Below are 9,159 nucleotides of genomic sequence, written 5' to 3' on the forward strand. Positions count from 1 at the left end.
CTTTTTCATTAATCTCTTAAACATGCTTTTTTTCCTTCTTTTAAAATACTTTTACTGCCAATTTTGGAAGAAAAACGTGGTAAATGGTATGTGTTCATTCCTCCACTTTTATCTGGAATTCCTTTTCTGTCTTAATTTGGTTCAGCTTATGTCCACATACAACAAGGCTAGACTTAAAGATAAAATCAATTATTTTAATTTTAATTTTATCAGCTTTGGTCAATAATTTTGTTTCTATGTTCTTCAGACTTAATCAGTTTTTATATGAGTCAAAGTTGGTTGAGTATTTTAAGTTTCTATTACTATAACGATTTCATATTCAAACACTGGATAAGAAAAGTTGATTATGGGCTTGGCATCTATCTATACAGTTTTACAGAGAGAGAGAAAAAAACACTTTTAGATAGTGGTATCAAAAAAGGGTGATATATATTTTTATCATCTCCTCTCCTTCCTTGTTTGCAAGCTACTAACAGTCACACCCAAGGATAAAACATTCCTATGCATTTACAGCCTTTTCACTTCCAAAGACCTGACTGCTAAACAAAGGCAGCTTGACCAGCCCACAGTTTTATGATGGGCTTGAGAGGGGCTTTGTTTCACATTCTGGTTGTATTTTTAGTGGGGCTCATTCTTAACTTTCATGATTTGGGGAGACACATTGCTGATTTTATTGTTCAGAGCCTTTCTTCTCCTTTTTCTTGCAGAATGAGTGATGTTCCACACGGAGGATTAAGATATATAATAACAAAACAGAAACTCTCACGTTTAGCTGTAGTTAGATTTATGGTTAAGTTTATGGAGATTACTTAGGGCTGGGAACACATGTCCGAGAACGTCTCTGCAGTTACCACTGTGCATGGGGTGAGACGCTGTTACAGACTATGGACAGTAAACACCTCTGAGGTTGTGTGTCACTTCCTGTAGGCCCATGAGTCTTTCTGAGTTAAGTAGAAAGGTGTCTGTTAGTAATGCAAACAAAACCTAGTTTAACCTCTGATTCCCAACATCTGGAATACTTATCTCTGTGGCAATTGTGCGGTTCACTGAACACTCACCATTCCAATGGTCCACTGAAGAAGGATTTTGGCTTGAAAAGAGACCGCCATGGAAAAAAATGTCTAATTCAGAGTAGTTATCACTGAGAATACGAAAAGGATTTGTGATGGCGATGTCCCTCTGACTCCACAGCTGGTCTGCATGAATTGTGCTCTAGTGAGAGCCTGTTTTCCTAATGCCGTGAGAAAAGACATAGATCCTTCCTTTGGACCTTATTGCAAACACAAGTTTTTTTTTTTTTTATTGTACACTTTAAAGACTCTTTAATCCAAAAACTTAGTTTCAACTTCTTATTTCTCTGTATGCCTCTGAATGGAATTCAAACAATTCAACACTGTTTTTTTTTTTTTTTTTTTTCTTGTTCAGAAATGGATGAAGGATTCAAGTATACTTTTTTGATGTCCTGTGGCCATCTTTGCATTTTTATATTCTTCATTAAACATAAAACAAAGAGTTTTGGTTCTGAATACAAGAGAATATAAGTTGTTAAGACCATTAACAACTCGTTAATGGTAACAGGCATTCTGGATCTTTTCCCACAGCTTCTGGGGCCACACTCTTTCTCAAATGCTGGGTAGAACAGAAAGTGTGGTTAAGGCTGATTTGAGAATGAAGTAGGAATTGGTGCAGCAGTTTTGCAATGGCATCAAGATCCAAGGTCAGGGAAGAAGCAAGACCTTTACCCACCAGAGTTAACTATAAGCCATAAAAGTATCTAGGAGCAGACCTGAGTGAAGCACGTGTTCTGTTAGTTATTGAAACAAAAGTATGTAGCTCCTCTCAAGTTCCTGGTAACTACTTCAGGGCTGATTGACTAGGTATTTCTGTGTGTATGTAATTGCTTTTCTCCATTTAAGAGTAAACTAGAAGGAACAGATACTATATAGCTTATGGAGGTTTATTTCTTCTAGCAAGTGGCAACTTTAGTTTCTTATTGGTTGAAGCCCTTGGGCACGTTTTAAAATATTGCCTTGTAAAATGTGATGAGTGTATTCCTAAAGCTCTAGTGTCCTAACTGAGCTCTCCACAGCCCCACATTCCTTTTACATGCATGTCTCCTAACTGGGTATTCGGGAAATTTTTTTTTCTACCAACTTCTCATTGATAATATAAATAACCATCACTTGTATAACATAGAATAGCTTACAAATACTGTCACATGCCTGACCTCATTGGTCCTTATTCTGTGAAGCAAATATAGTTGTTACTGTTTTACAAATGACAAAAGAGATGCTGAGAAAAATGGATTTGACCAAGGTCACACAGTTAATAAATGATAAAGGTGAATTCAGAATGCAACACTTCAGACTCCAAAACACTTCATTGTTTTTTAAGCAGAGTTAAGATCCTTTGCTTTCCTCTTCATCAGAGAATAACAGTCATACATAAAAATAGCTTATTTATAATTATAGGCCAAAGCAGTAGCAGAGAGCTAAAAGAATTAATTACTGAGTATTTATTGATACTTTTATTATGTCCATTACTGTGTTAAGAACCATATATCAGTGGTTTGCAAAAGCTTTTTCTTATGCCAGTTTTATAAGGAAACTTTCAGCAAAATGAGATAAATAAGAACTCTATTCAAACATATGCACCTCTCCACACATACATCTCCATTATGAGATTTCTAATCACTCTTCTCTGCTTTAGCTTTTCTTCTTAGCATTATCACTACCTGACACTATAACTTATTTATAGTGTATATTGGCTACAAATTCCAATAAAATGTAAACACAAATTAGAGGACAGATTTTTGTCTGTTGTGTTTATTGCTGTATACCCAGCAGTTAGAGTTACACCTGGCACGTAGTAGGCATTCCATAAATATTTGTGGAATGAATTAATGAATGACAAAGCTAACATACATTAAAACAAAATAACCAAGTCTTTAATAGGGTTATATGAAATCTAGCTACAAGAAGGATTCAGAGAAGGGAGACAGTTTAAAGCTAACATTTTTCAAAGAAGAGTCTGAAGAAAAAATGCTATTCATGCAGGGTTGTGAAATCTAGACTGGGTTTGAATAGTTGAGATGAAGAAGGGAGCTATTAAAGCTGAAGAGAGTAAAGAAGCAAAGGTGAGTAGACGTCAATGAGTAACAGTGAAGACCCAGCCATGCTTGGAGTAAATTAAGGTGATCTATGTCTCTGGCTTTCCAAGGTACTCCCCAAAGTGTTTAGCTAACGATTTATTCTTACATGTACATGTTTTTACCTTTTGTAGAAACAAATTTATTTGTGTGTATTTTCTTTAATTCTGAATACAATGGATACAATAGAGAGCAGAAATCAATTATTTAATATACTAGAAAAATGCCTTTTGTGAGCGGTTCAAAGAAATAGCTCTAGATGATAGAAGAGACTTGGAAGTGAATTACAGGTTTCAGTATGCACTGCTGTGCTGGTTGACAAGTGAAAAAACACCTTCATAAATTAATAGCTCTTAATTGTAGCTTGAAAGGCAAATAAATGGGTGGTTTAGATTTTTTGTCTCATTTCATCCGTAATGTTATGAAGTATGACCCCTGTTGAGTTTTTCTTGCTTGAAAATAGTGAGCTAAAATTCAGTTGTTTTTCCAATGACTTTGTCCAGGTTAATTCTTGACTTCCATCTTCTCATTGCTTAAACAGGAATATAAGGTCATGTTCATTAATCGTTTGTATGTATTTAGTACTTTAGAGACAGTGACCTAATTTTGATAGTTCATGATATATTTTGATATGTGACATGCCACTGCATTGCAAATAATATCCTAGTATGACTTCCTGCTGCATTTCTTGGACTGATGCTGACTTTTCTGAGGTTATTGCTAGAATGCTTTTTTTTTTTTATTCTAAGGCATTTTTTTCATGGCTTATTTTTAGATTTCATGTAGCATCTTTCCTTTGAGGGGCTCAAGGCAAATTTTGCAAATGTGAACAATCTTCTTTGGTCAGTGTGTTTTGGTTTGGAGAAGGAAAATAAATGAATACTAATTTCCTACGTCTGTATGTCCTACTAAAAAATCAAACTGAATGCCTTGCTTACTTTTCCTTTTCTCTGACTTAAGGAGTTTTATTTTATACAGAGGCTTAACAGAGAGAGCTTAGACTGTGAATCACCAGTGAGGAGAATGAACCATTAAAAAAAAACACAGCAGAGAGAGCCTTCAGGAAAGGCAGTGTTAAAGCACAAGGCAGATTGTCAAAAAATGCTCTAGGTGATTGCGAAAACCCCCTGCAAGGATGTTTTCAGTCAACACAAGTGGGTCGCTTAATTTTTCGAGTGAATGCCCTTAACGAGGGGACTTTAGTTGCAGTCTCACTAGCCAGAGCTATCTCATTATAGGAGATGGGGTCCAGTCTATGAAATGTTTATTTTGTAACTAACCCCTCTAGCAGTGGAGGGAACTGTTTACTATTCCTTCTTGTTCTCTAGTGTGTGTATGTGTGGGTTTTTTTTTCCTCTTAATTAAAGAAATCACTGTTGAACTTCAGAAACCTCTCCAGGAAGCAAAAAATAAAGAGAAGGAAAGAGGGAGGGGGGGGGGCGGGGGGGGAGAGAGAGAGAGAACAGAGGGAAGAAAAAGAAAGAGAAGAGCAAATAGGGTTGAAAACTGTGTCTTTTGCTCATTCATTCTTAAGGATTATTTCCAGAAGAAGAATTGTAATATTCATTGACCTCCCCAGGAGTGTGCGTGCATGAAAATGTGTGCGAACGTTTGTGTGCCGGTCTGAGTAGGAAACAGCGCTGTGGAAACGGTGTCAGTGTATCCCACCAGCTAACATTCAAAGTTTTCTTTGTTAATGATATTCTGAAGGAGAATAAAAGATGGAACCTGATGCTATTCCATATGAACAAAAATTACATAAGCCAGTAGGAAAATCTAAATTCTGAATTTGGTTTGGATTTCATTTGAGCTTGCAAAATTATTAGGCAATGGCATACTGTTTGAAGGGAATGTTTGTCTTTTCATTCTAGCCAGCAGCAAAGTATCGCAAAGGAGATAAACATCTAAAAGAAAGGAACTAAAACAGGTAAGTCTGAGTAGTCTGTGATCTTAGAACATAAACCCAAGACACCTTTAAAACACGTAATCATGCCTATTTCCACATGCCCCAGAGCTACCAACATTTTAAAATATTGAAAGTAGATGGCTCATAAAAACATATTTTTAATATTACAGAGGGCTTAGAATGGTGGCAATGTGAAATGCATCCAAAAATTAAGGTTATGGTTTAGAAAATGCCCAGTTATTAGACATATGAAGTAGATAAGTGAAAGAAACATTTGAAATCTTTGCTTTATGTAGTAATTATGTTCCTGACAGGTCCTATCTTAATTAAATGAGCAGCTTCTATTTATAAATGTGTTAGAAAGCCTTAAGATGGAAAATGCTCTGTTCTTTTAGATTCGGAGTTTAGAATTTGTAGTTTCACATATATTATGGGAAGCTTGGTAATGTATCCTTACAGTATTGGGATCATTGACTCAGTTCCAATGTAATAGAAACAGACTCAAGTTTCCTTGCTCAGAGCTGCCTCATACGGCTGTGCAGGCCGAATAGAACTGAACTCTAGAGTCACCATTCACAGAGACGACAGTGCAAAGTATGACGCCTAGAACTATATAATGCTTGAAATACAATAATCACAGTGAGAGGGTGCTCAAATACCTCTTGGTTGAATATAGTGGTGTGAAATTCATGTTGGTAGTAAATTCAGACTTACTTCCTAATATAATTTGAATAATTCAAAGAAAGTCTTCTACTAAACATTTTATGCCAGAAACCAAGAAATTGAGTAATCATTTATTCCCAGAGATTCAGAGAATTTTCTAAATTTCTCTTTCTTCTCTTTTGTCCTCTCCCTTAAATGAACATACTAATCTTGCATTAAATTTGTTTAAAAAGCAAATAATCATTTTGAAATGTCAATAATGATGTCCCAAGGTTCTAATTTATCTTTTTAAAGAGGATTGCATTTCATATTTTGAATTGGTTTTTAACAAGGCTAACATTTTACTATATAATCCTTTATGCTTTAAAGGTATTTGATATAAACTGTGTTATGTGATTGTTATGACTATGCCATGAAAGAGGAAATGAGCATGATCATTCTATGTTACAGACAAGAAAGTCATTGCTCAGGAAAGTAACAGCCGTATTTAAGGTCACCCAGAAAGTAAGGACAAAGCTAGGATGACAATTTGCTCTCCTCATTTCTATATTTGCTACTTTCAGGCTAATTATTTACATTTTTATGTTAAATCATAAAATTTAATGTATCTATTTATCTAACATATCTATGATTTTTTCTGTCTTTTTTTTTTCTGTTTGTTAGTGTACTAGTGAAATTGGAAATATACCTGTTAAATACTAAAGACAAGGAAAATGTATCCTGCTAGGTTGGAAAAAAATTAAAAATTAGTGAAAAAGATAAAAATATTATGTACTGGAAGATTAATGAACTCACTCTCAGTGGTCCCAAGTTCATTTTTCTCATGCTAGAAAAGATTCCTTAGAATTATGCATATAAATTATCAAATAAAATCAATAAATCCATTAAATCTCCCTTCTCACACACACCATCGATGGATAACAAAATTGGGTTGGTGATAACTTTTACTTGTTAACAGGTTGTTCCAATTATTGGGTAGAGACAGGTTTTGTAACTTCCGGAAATCTTAAAACGTCTTGTCTCTCAACTCAGTGACTGAAGTGTAGCAGTATGGGTTGAATCATTTTCTCATCTTTATTTCTGATATTGACTCCAATAAGTTAAAATTGCAAGTGTTGGTAATAAGCAATCTGGAGGATTAGCCAAAGTACACTGTTTGCCTGTGTCAGAACCTGTTAGTCAGGCTCTGCAGGACTGACCTACATTGCCTCTTAATGCATCTCTTTGTAGAAAGGTAATTCTAATATTACCATTGACCTACCTATTACTTAACCTCATTTATTAAATATCTTCCATGTGCAGGATATTTTACCAGATAAAGAAATTATGAAGAGTAAGGGCATAGAGTAAAAACAGAAAGAGATCTATTTTAGATGAACACTGAACTTTATATCACAGAAATAATCCACTAATATACGGTTCAATATGCATTACTTGCTTTGACAACCATAAGTACCTTTAGTAAATAAATGCATTTATTGTACATTACAATGAAAAATGTGTTAAATAACAAATGGGTGATTACTGAAAGCCTATTTTAAACATATATAAGAACAACTAATTTCATGAATGAAAGTGCATATCTGGTGGACATACGTAATCTCACAACATTGGTTTCACTCAAGTTTTTAAGCATTTTTACAGCATCTTTGTATATTATGGGACAGCATATCTATCTTAGAAACATGCCATCTATCTTAGAAAAAAGTAACAAAAATTAAAATTTATCACTTTTTGCTTATGTGAAAGTGGTACATTTAAAATTTTTATTATGTCAGTAATGAAGATTATATGTTGGCATATTGAATCCTGTTTTATCTCCAGGTTTTATTCATAAATGTCTCACTGCATGAATGAAAGCTGAATCTCAAAAATCAGACACGTTGGACTTGGAATAATGTCCACGTTCTGATTCCAATCTGTGCTTAAATCTGAACCACTCAGTTCTTCATGCTTGTTGGAATCCTCCTAAGACTGGAATTTCCTGGGAGATATCCAGTACTTTTTGGGCTGTAAACAGCAAAACAAACAGCCTTTCTTGTAATATGCTATGTCTAGTGCTAACTGAATTCAAGAAGTTTATGGGTGTGGGGAAAGTAACTTGATTTCTTTGCAAACTTTCAAATTTGGTTCAGCTTAAATATTGACCAAAAATTCATCTCAGGAATGAATTTTGGAATAATCCTTTGCTATTAGCTATAAATGTGGTAAATATTGTTTAAACAATAAAATATTATTTTATACAGCAAATTATGGCAACAAATTCCTGGTAGTGATATTTTTTAAATCTTTAAATCATAGATAAGGATTTATTATGCTCCATGTCAATTATATGCATGTTTGTGTATATGTGTGTGTATATATATTTCATTTAATCTCTGAGAACAGTCTGAATTTTCATGTTTCTGTATTGTACACAACTGAAAAACTTAAGACAAACAGAAAGAAATCACTTATTAGTACATTGATAAATGTGCTTGATGCCAAATATAGACACACAAAATACATTTAATTCTTCTATAAGAACTCTTAAACATCTACAAGAAACATCTTATCAAATTGATTTCCCCCTTTGTCCTTAGTAAAAAAAAATCCTCTAACGTTTTCAGGTTGACACAATGCCACTTAGTTAAACAATGACATTTCCCAACCTCCTTTGCATTTAAGTGTTGTCATATGACTAGGTTATGCCCAAAGACAATTAAGTAAAAGTGTTGGGTATAATTTTTCTGGAAAGTCTTCTTAAAAATATGAGGGATTTTCCTTGCCCTCTTTTTTTCCTTGTTATTTAGAGTATGAGTATTATGTCTGTAGCTCCAGCAGTCATCTTGGACCAGAATATGATGGTCTGGAGAATGTAAACCATGTGCAGAATGATACTTAAAGACAAGGGACTGTGTACTTCATTGAACCATAAAGCTGCCATAGTTGCCTTGGATACTCCCCTTGTGGACACCTTTTATGTGCAAGAAAAATAAACTATCTTGTTTAAGCCACTGTTATTTGTGGAATTTTCATTACATGCAGTTGAACCAAGTCATAATGAATTTAGGACTATGATTGGGTTGCTGCAAAACAGAACCTAAAATATGACTTTGGCTAAGTGAAGTGAGTGGAGAGGAAGATGTTAAGAGGTGAAAAACTGTTAACCATGTTATGTGGTTGCAAAACATTTAGTCAAGTTATTGCCTGCTACGTCTTTGAAGACTACATGCTTCGTAATGTATGGTTGGACGAATGATAGGAAACGTTAGTGTATTTTAATTGTCTTTTGTTCTTTACATCAAGAAAGCTAAACTCAGACTAAGACAGAAGCCTCAGAAATCCTAGATGGGAAGGGGGGATTCAGAGACGCTCAGTTTGCCTTCAGCCTACAATCTAAGTATGACATAGAGGCCTGTAATTTCAAGGCTAGTAGGATTGACAAAACAAAACTACCCTC

At 34.5% G+C, this 9,159-nt stretch overlaps 1 long non-coding RNA gene across 2 annotated transcripts; it reads left to right on the forward strand.

Annotated features, from left to right (window-relative positions):
* The first annotated feature begins 3,091 nt into the window (after positions 1-3,091).
* Positions 3,092-8,709, forward strand: LOC111525520. Of its 2 annotated transcripts, none has more exons than XR_002726130.2 (3): positions 3,092-3,219; positions 5,020-5,075; positions 7,542-8,709. It is a non-coding gene; the product is annotated as an uncharacterized LOC111525520 (long non-coding RNA). The 2 variants fall into 2 exon arrangements; XR_002726131.2 differs by having other exon boundaries at positions 3,092-3,193; positions 7,542-7,962.
* Positions 8,710-9,159: the final 450 nt, after the last annotated feature.

The sequence above is a fragment of the Piliocolobus tephrosceles genome, chromosome 5, assembly GCF_002776525.5.
Source record: "Piliocolobus tephrosceles isolate RC106 chromosome 5, ASM277652v3, whole genome shotgun sequence".
In the NCBI taxonomy this organism is placed as follows: domain Eukaryota; kingdom Metazoa; phylum Chordata; class Mammalia; order Primates; family Cercopithecidae; genus Piliocolobus; species Piliocolobus tephrosceles.